The sequence below is a fragment of the Elephas maximus genome, chromosome 1 (assembly GCF_024166365.1).
Source record: "Elephas maximus indicus isolate mEleMax1 chromosome 1, mEleMax1 primary haplotype, whole genome shotgun sequence".
In the NCBI taxonomy this organism is placed as follows: Eukaryota; Metazoa; Chordata; class Mammalia; order Proboscidea; family Elephantidae; genus Elephas; species Elephas maximus.
Window position 1 is genome coordinate 225,817,741 of NC_064819.1, and position 13,486 is coordinate 225,831,226.

The 13,486-nt window shown below is 37.2% G+C and overlaps 1 protein-coding gene across 2 annotated transcripts in view; it reads left to right on the plus strand.

Annotated features, from left to right (window-relative positions):
* The window catches only part of OPRM1 (opioid receptor mu 1), a 199,843-nt gene that overhangs the window by 22,492 nt on the left and 163,865 nt on the right, over positions 1–13,486 (plus strand). The window lies entirely within an intron of this gene.

The window sequence follows — 13,486 nt, forward strand, 5'->3', positions numbered from 1 at the left end:
AAGCTACAACTGTTAACCAAAAGGTTGGCAGTTCGAATCCACCAGTCACTCACTGGAAACTCTATAGGGCAGTTCTACTCTGTCCTATAGGGTCACTGAGTCAGAATTGACTTTACGGCAAGGGGTTTGGTTTTTTGAACTTGTTTTAAATTTCTTCAGCTTCGACTTGAACATACATATGAGCAATTGATGGTCTGTTCCACAGTCAGCCCCTGCCTTGTTCTGACTGGTGATATTGAGCTTCTCCATTGTCTCTTTCCACAGATGTGGAAAGATTTGACTTGATTTGATTCCTGTGTATTCAATCCAGTTAGGTCCACCTGTATAGTCACCATTTATGTTATTGAAAAAAGGTATTTGCAATGAATAAGTCATTGGTTTTGCAAAATTTTATAATGCAACCACAAAATAATTGGTGTTTCTGAAAGGCAAGAAAATAATGCATTCAAGGATTTTTTTCATTAAAATATAAATCAAGGTTATAGTTGAAATTTTCATATTAAAAACTCAGATACATACATTATGTGTAACTAAAAATGAGTGCCAAAGGAGCCTATTCCAAGTTTTCAAGACAACTTTATATTGATTTAATAACTCTTATTGCACCATAAGACTGAAATATCGGGCTTTAAAAACTAATGAGACTTATTTGCCTTGCCAAATTACTGTCCTATTCATGATTCATAATTTCTTCTAACAAGTGTTATTGAATTCTCCACAGGGGAAGGAAAATACCTTCCAAAAAACATCTATGCTTGAAAATATTTAGAAAAAAAAAAAAACTCAATGAGCTGTATTGTTTCCTAGAAATGTCCCAGGTCAGCATGATAGTTAAGTTATTAAGGATTGTATAATTTTTGGACGGAAAACAGTCATCATAAATATACAGTTTTGTATAAGCCAAGATCTACAGGAACTAATTGATTACCTGTACTTTTCTATCTATTAGTCCTGAGCTATTTTAGACAGCTACTATAGCAGGAATTAATCAAATGCCAAAATATTTGTATATCAGCAGATGTTATGACACACTAAAAGGGACAAACAAGAGATTTTCATCAACAATTTAGACAAATGGAATTTGAAATTAAGCCCTCATGGATCTTAATTAAATCTCTGTTGCAAAACTTAGGAGCATTGAGAACATTCTTATTTAAATTCCCCATACAGTAGTATTTCTAAACACTACCGACGGTTATATCTCCAGGACACACATACACACACAACCACAAATAAAACAAATCTTAATTATCCATGTATTTGCTTGCATACCAAAAAAAAACAAAACCCAGGTATTTAAAATACACAATGCAAATCTTTGTAGTGTCTGACAACTGTTCTAAACCCTAATTCTCTTTTCTTTAAAATAAGAACAGTGATAATGGCTATTTTAGTTATTAATGGTGATTTTGAGTGCATTCGTTTAGTAAAATGTATGTAGACACGTTTGCAACAAAATGTTACCCAGTCCTGGACCATCTTCATGACAGTTTGTGTGTTTGAGCCCATTGTGGCACCCACAGTGTATTTTCAAGGCCTTTTTTTTTTTTTTTATAACATAGATGGCTCATCTCCCAGTACCATATGGGACAATACTCTGTTGTGACCTGTAGGGTCTCCAGTGGTTGATTTTCAGAAGTAAGTCACCAGTGCTTTCTTTCTATTCTGTCTTAATCTGGAAGTTCCACTGAAATCTCTCCACCACAGGTGACCCTGCTGGTATTTGAAATATCAGCAGTATAGCTTCACAGCAACACACAAGCCACCACAGCATGACAAACTGACAGACAAGTGGTGGAAAAACATACTAAAAACCCAGAAAAAAAAATAAATAATAAGAGAAACATGTTATTTAGAGATAGTGAAGTAAATACTAAATTTATCAGCTACGAGTATTAAAAATGGTCACTTTGAGCAAAAAGAATGTGGCAGGATGAGAGAGACCGATGTTTTTCATTACAAGAATGTATTACTTAGATATGAGTCCCTGAGTAACGCAGATGGTTAAGTGCTTGACTACTAACTAAAAGGGTGGCAGTTCGAACCCACCCATGGATGCCTCGGAAGAGGCATCTTACGGAGCAGTTCTACTCTGCAGCATATTGGGTGGCCATGAGTCTAAATCAATTTGACAGAAATGGGTTTTTGTTTTTACTTAGATAAAATATTAAGCCTATATTTTAAATAATCAAATAAAATAACCACTTTTTCAGTTCCTGCTATGTGGGAGGGGACCTGGTGGCCCAGTGGTTAAGAACTCAGCTACTAAACAAAAAGTCAGCAGTTCTGAAACCCTTGGAAACCCTATGAGGCAGCTCTACTCTGTCCTATAGGGGGTGCTATAAGTTGGAATCGACTCAACAGCAATGGGTTTGGTTTGGTTTTGGTTTTTAACTTCAAATATTGGAAGAGACTAGGGATTCAGACAGTATGGTTGGTAAAGTAGAGGGTCAGAGAAAACAAAGGAAAGCCTCAATGACATGCAGTGATGTAATACCTACAACAATGAACTTAAACATGCCAACAATCATGAAGATGGAGCAGGACCAGGTAACATTTCATTCACGATGAGTCAGAGCCAACGCCATGGCAACTAACGAAAACAACAGAGAATTAGGAACTGCCATATGCCACAAGTGGGAGTACAACCACTTGGCCAGACAATTTGGGAGAAGCTCTGTAAACAGAAAATGTGTGTTTCCTATGATCCATCCCTGCCAGCCCAGAGGAACGCTTGCGGTGAGCACAAAGGGCCAGGCTCAGGACCATCCACTGCAGCATTGCCAGTAATACTGAAAAAATGAACCACACAAATGCCAATCAGAAAAAAGCATTCATAAAATGAAGCACATTCCTATAAAATACAACACAGTTGTTCAAAAACAATGAATAAATCCATAGATACTAAAATGGAGAGTCCTCAAAGTTGTATTGTTGACCAAAAAAAAAAGAATAATACACACAGTGTATACTATTAAAGTTAATAAAATAAACAGTGCATCATTGTACATTTCGAAGAACACATTTATGCATATAAGTTATTATAAAAGTTATAGAACACCAAGTTCTTAGCAGTGTGTTATGAATATATGTGGTTGGGGAAAGAAAGGCATATGATATTTTAGTTGATGCAAAAAGAAGCCTTTTGTTTTATTTGGAACTTGTGTATAACTTGTGTTAGAATAAATTAATGAAAAATTAATTTGAAAATTGAATAGAAAAAACACGTTTGACACAATACCTGTTTTTAAAGAATTACACTGTAGTAAAGATATCACAAATAAATGACTAAAATGCAAAACATTAACTGGGAAAAGAGAAGCAAAAAAAAGGAGGAAGAATAAGAGGAAAAGAAGAAGGAAGAAGAACAAGAATAAGAAGAGAAGTAGTAGTAACAGTAGACGCAGCAGCAACGGTACTCATGGGAACTCAGAGCAATCTGGAGAAAACACACGTATGAGAAGGGTCAAGAAGCATCATGTCAGAGATGTTCCAATTGGATTCACTAGTGATATTTCATTATACATAAGTTTTGGACCAACCTTACGTGGTCGTGGGAATCCCGGTGGTGAAGAGCTACAGCTGCTAACCAAAAGGTCAGCAGTTTGAATCCACCAGGTGCTCCTTGGAAACCCTGTGGGCCAGTTCCACTCTGTTCTATGGGGTTGCTCTGAGTCGGAATTGACTCGACGGCAATGTTTTTGTTTTTGTTTTATTTTACATGGTCATGCCCTAGATGTAGTCTTCACCTATAGCTCCAAAATCTCCCCTTTAGGAAACCCCTCTTTCACACCAACAACTTTGAATCTGGGACTCAAAGCTGAGCTCTCTATTCTGCTATCCCAATCGTGTTTCCTAAACTACAAATCTCAAATGAGCACTAAAGACTGCCACGCAAATGTTTCTCAGCTAAGTTTATTTCTCTGCTTCACCTCTCTTCTCAGACCTCCTGTATTTCTTCCTCTACCACCTCCTTCAGTTGATGCCCCAGGTTTTTACTTCATTACTCATTCAACAAATATTTATTGTGTGCCTGCCCAACAGAATTTGAGAGAAAGAGTTTGGGCTCTTTCTAGAAGCTTGGTTGAACAGCAAAATAGAAATGGAAATCACAAAATGGAAATAAGGTCAAGAGAGGGCTTTCAATGAAAAAAAATACAAGCAACCAGAATAATCCTCAACATCTGTGCAAATATTTTCTGTATCTGTACCAACATTTTTAACCTTCTTGCCAGCAACAATCAAGTAGTAACCAAGCACTCCACCTGTGCTCGGAATCTATTTCATTTCAGTTTCTCAAGGACATTGCTCATGTGAGTATCCTCTACGTTCACTGCTGCAACAATTTTCCATTCCTACAAAATGATTCCACCACTCCTCTCTCAGCTGTCATACTGTTGTGGCTTGTGTGTTGCTGTGAGGCTGGAGGATATGACACTGTTATTTCAAATACCAGCAGTGTCATCTACGGTGGACAGATTTCAGTGGAGCTTCAAGACTAAGACAAATTAGGAAGGAGGTCCTAGTGGTCTACTTCTTAAAAAATTGATCTGCGAAAACCTTCTGAATAGTTGCAAACATCCATCAGTAATCGGAAACTGAAATGTATGAAGTATGAATCTAGGGGAGCCAGGCCTGGAAGCAGCTAAACACCAAAAGCACAGGCAACAAAACGTGAGGTAGATAAATGGGACTTCACCAAATTTTTATATTTATGTAAAAATTTCCTGTTACGACATTTTTTATACATACAGTACAATGAATATTAAGTACATTCATCATGTTGTGTAACCATCACCACTATTTGTTTCCAGAATTTTCCATCACCCTTGGCAGACGCTGAGTGCCCCTAAATAATGACTCTGCCTTCACCCCTTCCTGCCACCTCTGGTAACCACTAATAAACTCTGGTCCCTATACATTTGCCTCTTTTCGATATTTCATAAGTGGGTTCTTATAACATTTGTCCTTTTGTGACTGACTTATTTTACTCAGCATAATGTTTTAAAGGTCCATCTGTGTTGGAGCAATATATCAGGACTTTATCTCTCTTTATGGCAGAGTAATATTCCGTTGTATACATCACATTTTGTTTATTCATCTGTTGATAGACATCTAGTTTATTTCCACCATTCGGCTGTTGTGAATAGTGCTGCAGTGAACATTCATGTCTGCAAATTATTTGTGTTCCTGCTTTCAATTTTTTGGGTAGATACCTAGGTGTGGAATTACTGGACTACCTGGTAATTCTATGTTTAACTTTTTGGGAATCTCATATCGTTTTGCTCAGAGGCTGTATTACTTTAAAATCCAACCCACAATGGTTGAGGGTTCCAATGTCTTCATATTATTGCCAACACTTGTTGTTTTCCTTATTTTTTTATCATGCTTATTTAGTGGAGGTGAAGTAATATCTCATTGTGGTTTCAATTTGCATTTCCCTAATAACTAATGATGATGAGCACTTTTTCATGTGCTTTTGAGTCATTTGTTTTTCCTTTTTCATGAAATCTCTATTCAAGTCCTTGTTCCATTTTTTTAAATTAGTTTTTTCATCTTTTTATTGTTAATAAAGTTGTAGGAGTTTTTTTCATATATATCATGGATATTATACCCTTATCCGATATATGGTTCCCGAATATTTTCTCCCAATCTGTAGGTTGTCTCTCTACTTTGTTGATACAGCCCTTTGATGAACAAAATTGTTCAATTTTGACAAAGTTCCATTCATCTATCCTGTCTTTCTTGGTTTGTGCTTTTGGCATCATATCTAAAAACTTATTGTGAATTACTAGGTCCCAAAGCATTCACCCTTAGGTTTCCTTCTAAGGGTTTTATGGTTTTAGCTTTTATATTTAGGTCCTTGATCTATTTTGAGTTAATTTTCTTGTATGACATGAGGTATGAATCCAGCTCATTTTTCTTGCTTGTGGAAATCCAGTTGCTCCAGTATCATTTATTAAAGATACTCTTTTTCCCCACTGAGTAGACTTAGCACCTTTGTCAAAAATCAATTTACCATACCTGCACAGATTTATTTGGGGCTCTCAGATCTATTCCACTGGTTAACATGCCTATCATTATACCAGTACCAGACTGTTTTAATCACTGAAGCTCTGTAACACGTTTTGAGAAGTGTGCGTGAATCCTCCTACTTTATTATTCCTTTTCAAGATTGTTTTGGCTATTCGGGGCCACCCACCCCCACAACTTCCTTCTTTGAGGACATGGGAAAATGCAATCCCCGAATTTAGATGGAACTGCAAGTGGTCCCAGTTTCTTTTTAACTAGCATCAGTTTATCTTCCAGCCTCGCCCTCTCACAACACCTGTCAAAGTCAATAACATATACGTTGCTAAAGCCAATGAACCTATCTCTATCCTCATGTTACTCAATTTCTCTGCAGCATTCAGCACAATTTACCACTATAGACTTCATGACACTCTTTTCTCTCTTGACTTCTTTAGTTTCATACTCAGGGTTTCTTGCTTAATTTTCTGGCTGTTTCTTAGTTCTTCCACCTTTATCAGAGCTTGTACCTAGCAATCTTCTCTTCCCTATACATACTGTCCCCTCCAGTATTCTTCCAATCTCTTAAACCCCAACTGCCAATTTCTTCACCAAATATTTCATAGGCGATTAGCAAAGTAATAAATTGAAATACTATTCAATGCATATATTTCCTTTCTGTAATTTATTTTTATCCTACAGCCCTTTTATCCTTAAAACAAGACTTTGAGATAGAGCCTTATTGTCCCAAAGAAGAGGAGGCTACAAAAGAACCCAATGAGGACTGCCCCCCTCAAAAAAAATTCTCGGCTATAAATTTCATTATAGGCTTTTGAAAGTTTTAGCTTTAAAGTCAATCTTAAGTAGATGAAAAGGGAAGGGTTTTGAATGAATTCTAAAATCTTGATCTTGATTATCAAAAAGCTCAGCCTAGAGACCTGAGGGAATATAATTTATAATACAAAACATGTATTGGTATTAAAAAAAAACTGGTGAAAAGAGTGATTCTTCTTTCACACACAGAGAGAGAAAAACATTGTGGGCTAGAGAAAGCCATTTGAAAAGATAAAAAGAAGAGAGCAGGAGAGTTCAACTTTTACTGCTCTTATCACTTGTCCTGCCTCACTTCCTCACTCCAGAGGGAAATATTTCAGAGGCTATGAATCAAAACTATGATTAGGAATCCTAAGCAATAAAAGATTTTACACTGCACTTGACTGGAATTCTGGAATGGGAGGCTTCACAGAGTACTCTATGGCACCACTAGGTAGTTACTTACAGTGGAGAAGAAATGATGGTGTGTAGAGTTAGACAGAAAGAGGAGCTCAGATGGTGTTGTGGGACATAGAAGAGACCAAAAAATGGAGTGTAGGCAATTAATGGAGTTGAAAACTATTGCACCATGTAGAGATGCCCTTACAATATGCAGTAAGTAAATCCTCTAGTCAACTGTGTAATAGAAAGTCCCTTGCAGGAACCAAGGAGAGAATGGGTTGAGTCTCAGGATTAGACATATCTTAGTTATCTAGTGCTGATACCACAAAAATACCACAAGTGGATGGCTTAAACAAAGAATAGTTTATTTCCTCACAGGAAAGCAGGCTAGGAGTCCAAATTCAGGGCATCGGCTCCAGGGAAAGGTTTTCTCTGTTGGCTCTGGAGGTAGGTTTTTGTCCTCAGTGTTCTCCTCATGGAGGAACTTCTCAGACACAGCGTCCCTAGGTCCAAAGGATGCGCTCTGCTCCTGGTGCTGCTTTCTTGGTGGTATGAGGCCCCTATCTCTCTGCTCGCTTCTTTCTTTTATAGCTCAAGAGATTGTCTCAAGACACAACCCAATCTTGTAGATTGAGTCCTGCCTCACTAACACAACTTCCTAACATCTTTCCTTATTAACATCACAGAGGCAGGATTTACAACATATAGGAAAATCACACAATACCAGGAACCCTGATCCAGCCAAACTGATACACACATTTTTGGAGGGACATAATTCAATCCATGACAACATGTGAATGGGAGCTGCAGTGTGGGCAGGAATGAGTCCAGAATATGTGGGGTTGGGCTCAAAGCTTATGTACTTTGGAGCTTCCTTAAAGAAAATGATACAAAATTATAAGTAAAAATTCTAAATTAAAAGAAATATTTACATTGGAAAAATAACAAATTATGGATTTTAAAAAGTTGAGAAATGCTGTGTGGTTGTTGTTAGGTGCCATTGGGTCAGATCTGTCTCTTGGTAACCCCATGTACAACAGAATGAAAAACTGCCTGGTCCTGCACCATCCTCACATTTGTTGCTATGCTTGAGCCTATCGTTGCAGCCACTGTGTCAGTCTATCTCCTGCAGGGTCTTCCTCTCTTTCACTGACGCTCTAGTTTACCAAGTATGTTGTCCTTCTCTGGGGACTAATTCCTCCTTATAAAAAAATAGTGTGTCGAAATTACATGAGACCTAGTCTCATCATCTTTGCTTCTAAGAAGCATCCTGGCTGTACTTCTTCCAAGACAGATTTTTTGTTTCCCTGGAAGATCAAGGTATAGTCAATACTCTGCCGACACCTTAATTCAAAGGCATTAATTCTTTTTCATTCTTCCTTATTCATTGTTCAGCTTCTGCATGACTATGAGGTAATTGAAAATATCATGGCTTGGGTTAGGGGCATCTTAGTCCTCAGAGTAACATCTTTCTTTGCCTTTTAACACTTTAAAGGGGTCTTTTGCAGCAGATTTTCCCAATGCAATGTGTCATTTGATTTCTTAACTGCTGCTTCTGTGGTCTTTGATTGTGGAAGCAAGTAAAATGAAATCCTTGACAACTTCAATATTTTCTCTGACATTTGCCATAACCATCACAAAATTCAGAAAAAATATTTTGTTAGTTTTAGTTAACTCTCTTTCCATAGCTCAGTCATATTTTCTTAATTTTTAGGCTATATATTTTTTGATTGCCTCATCATTTGGTAATGATTTGGCATTATCATTATATTAACCTGTACTTAGAAAAAGAGACAGTCATTCGAACAGAAGAAGGAGGTCCTGTGTATTTTAAAGTCAGGAAAGGTGTGCATCAGGGTTGGATCCTTTCACTGCAGTTATTCAGTCTGTAGGCTGAGCAAATAATCCAAGAAACTAGACTATATGAAGAAGAACATGGAATCAGGATTAGAGGAAAACTCATTAATGACCTGCAATATGTAGATGGCCCAACCTTGCTTGCTGAATGTAAAGAGGACTTGAAACACTCACTGATGAACATCAAAGACCACAGCCTTCAGTATGGATTATACCTCAACATAAACAAAACGAAATTCTTACAACTGGATCAATAAGCAACATCATGATAAACAGAGAAAATATTAAAGTTGTTAAGGATTTCATTTTACTTAGACCCATCAATGCCCATGGAAACAGCCATCAAGAAACCAAATGATGTATTACACTGGGCAAATCTGCTGCAAAAGACCTCTTTAAAATGTTCAAAACCAAAGCTGTCTCTTTAAGGACTAAGGTCCACCTGAACCAAGTCATGGTGTTTTCAATCACCTCACATGCACGTGAAAGCTGGACAACGAATAAGGAAGACCAAAGTAGAATTGATGCCTTTTAACTATGGCCTTGATGAAGATTATTGAATATATCGTGGACTGACAGAAGAACAAACAAATCTGCCTTGGAAGAAGTACAGCCAGAATGCTCACTAGAAGTGAGGATAGCGAGACTTCATCTCACATGCTTTGGACACGTTATTAGGAGAGGCCAGTCCCTGGAGAAAGACAACATGCTTGGTAAAGTAGAGGGTCAGCAAAAAAAGAGGAAGACCCTCAACAAGATGGACTGACTCAGTGGCTACAACAATGGGCTCAAGCGTAACAATAATTGTGAGGATGGTGCAGGACCAGGCAGTATTTCATTCTGTGGTACATGGGATAGCTATGAGTCACAAATGATCCACTGCTCCTAACAACAACAACAACATAGATAAAATAGAAAGATAATTAATTTTTTCCTCTACAATGCTTGGTCAAAATTTACTTATTTTCATTGATACTTCAGAAAAAGTCCTTTCAACTTTACAAATTCATCCTAGACTTGTATAAATTTTTAAGATTGTCAAATTTAGAGAAATTAGTATCAAGTTTCTTATATGAGCTATAAGACTTACCAGGGAAATATGTTTCAGACAAATAAGATATGGCCCAATGTGTTGGATACATAAAACACATTGCTTCACATGTAGATATACTCATGGTTGTGATACTGACATAAATTTTTGCTTTCAAATGCAAGAATTCTGATAAATTCTGTTTCAAACAATTCCTATCAAAAAAAGAAGTTATAGTCCATGAATAGTTGCATTTTATACTGTTTAAACCCCAAAAAAAAAAAAAACCCATTGCCATCGAGTCGATTCCAACTCATAGCCACCCTACAGGACAGACTAGAACTGCCCCATAAGGTTTCCAAGGAGCGGCTGGTAGATCCAAACTGCCGACCTTTAGGTTAGCAGCCGTAGCTCTTAACCACTGCACCACCACATCTCTTTATACTGTATAATCAATTATATTCGTGATAGAAAAAAAAACAGTTTCAATCAGCTATTGATAAAAACCAGATCCCCTATTTACAAACAATATATATGCCTGGCAATTTGAAGACTTTTCCAAAGACTAGCTTCTGGCTCTGGCATTTCAAACCCTGTTTTTCTCCATTACTCATGTTCTTCCCATATATCCTGTAGAGATCATATATATCACAGAAATAAAGGAAGCAAAATATTATATATATGTATATATAGTTATAAACTTCTGGTGAGGTAAGTGCTCTTCATGTCCGGAAGTAAAAATTTCAGAAATCAAATAAAGCAGAAAATGGGCACTATCAAAAAGCATAACCCACAAAATGGTGAAGCAAATTCTGTTGGTCATAACGGAAAAGAAATCATTTATTTTCCTATCCCCAGAGGGCTGGCACACTGACATGTGACCATGTTCTTTCCCTATTCTCCATCTTAGCTTCTGATCACAACAAGAGAATTTGAAGTCTTACAAAAATGCATACAATAAAAAAAGAGAAATAAAGGAGAAATGAGGCAAACAGCAAAGCAAAAGGGGGGGAACAGATCAGCTTAAGAGGGGAGTTAGTACAGTAGAAATGCATGCCATTAGAGTCTACTCGTTGATTAAGGAGAGGCACAAATTCTAATCTGATTTTTCCTAGCACCAAATGCAAACATAAAAATACGACATTATTTACTTGGTATTTTCTGTTTAAAAGGTTCATCAGTTGCTTCAAGAAAGCAAAACTTTCCCTGGCTCAGTTTGAGAGATATTTTTCTTACGAATTATCATTAATGGGACAGGGAAGAGGAAGGAAGTAAAGAAGACAGAAAGAAAAACAAATGAAGAGGATGTGGATAAAGAGAACGTAACATTCAACCAAAGAGACTTTGATGGCCATCACACTCTGGTGACACACAGAGATGGAAAAAGCCAATTGACCCCTGAAAAGAGGTGCCTCTTTGTTTAGTTTCCTGTCAGCCTCTCTCTTGGCCTTCTCTTTTGAGGCAAACCAGCAAGCAATACTCACTTTCCTGTTTGCAGGGCTCAGAAATCTGCATTACTACTCCCTCCCTTTGCCTAGTATTAGCTCATTGGGAATTTGGTCATGGACCATTTAACACCATTTTCATTATTTTGAAATTAATGTAAGTGAAATATTTTGTAACATTGTATATCAAAATGAGAGAACTGCCATTCCCTCTTTCACTAAGCTAGTGGGAAACATAACACAAGATAAACTAATATATGATCTCTTGCTATCTTAATATCTAACGAAAGCACAATCACCAGTTTTGGTTTTTGCCCTTTTTTTTTAGATTTTTAGCTCTCTGTCTGCCTGTCACACACACAAACACACACACACACACATCTCAGGTATCAGAATGGAATGGATAATAATGGAAGAATTCAGGTATTCATTTCACCATTTTCTTCTCCTAAATAGTAACCTGAAAATGAGAACAAGTGCCTTTATTTCATCGGATTTATTCAATTAATCATAAATAATAGGAGATGACACTCTAGGGAAGTGTTTCTTTTTTTTCTGCATTAAAATTGTTAATTTCTGTAGGTGAGAGTAAGTAGACATACAATCTGTGGCAGACGTGAGAAATGTATCTAAGCACAATGCTGAACACATAAAAGGACTCATTGAACCCTTGCTGGATTATATATCTTTCTTTCTCAATGAGATTAGCAAAAGGAAGAAAACCTCCACTGGCATAAACATGAAAGGGCAGAAAATCAGCTCAAAAAGAGAAGAACTCTTCTGTACATCCAAGATGACTCTACTGTGAACTCCAAAACAAAGGCAGTTAGCAATATGAGAGGCATGATGGGTTACAAAACTGGGAAGCTGGGTTCTAAAATAAAAAAAAAAAAAAAACTAAAATATTTGGTCTTCCTTTTTCAAATTTTACGTTCATTCTTTCTTGGTCATTGTGAGTTTTATTTTTGGAGAGAGGTAGGGTCATCAAAATTTAATGAATTGACTTTAAAAAGAGCTTTGGAAAAGCCGTGAGGTATACAAAATTAATTTATTCCTGTGGCTTCATTTAGCACAAGTTGGTCAAAATAAATGAAGTTTGGCAGGTGGTAATAGCTGGGGAAATGGAGGAAAGAATAGGTCTGAAGGTAAATGAGAACTATGTCTTAACCACAAAAAAGGAAGGACATTTACAAACAAAAGATATACATGCAGCATATGAAAATAGGTGCCCTGCTAATGAAATGGGCTTTATTATGCCTCTTCCCCAACATAGCATCTGGGAGATCCATAAAATCACTCCGCTGGTTCAAGCATTGAACGTCCTGAGAAGAACACAATTTTAAAAATAACCATGTTTATGGTAGTTCATTTGGATTCATTTATCGCATAAGCTACTGGGTCACTTAGAACAAAGTTTAGGAAATATGGACTAGGAAAATTTCAATGGGATAATTAGAAAGAAAAAATAGCTTGGACCACTGCTGAGACCCAATTCTGTTGGCACAGTAGGAAATGGTCCATGTCAGGAAAGCCCAATGAGTCCAGATGAGATATCCTAAGGACATACAACACATCCTACCCAGTTCGCTTTGCCCCTTTTGCCACTAAATACATTTATGGGACAACAAGAAATGATGGGTACAAAGGTTGGAGAAATCATTGCGTGTTAATAACCACGAGTTCTACTTAGCCCCGTTCGAGTAAACTGAACAGGAAAGATAAACCTTCCTTCAGGTCACCTCTTTGGCTCCTTTGCTATTTTGTTGACTCCTATGGTTTGACAGACCACCACCCATCCGTCAAGTTGTCATACTGGTAGCTTGTGTGCTGCTGTGATGCTGGAAGCTATGCCACTAGCATTTTAAATACCAGCAGTGGCACCTATGATGGCCAGGTTTCAGTGGATTTTCCAGACTAAGACAGACTAGGA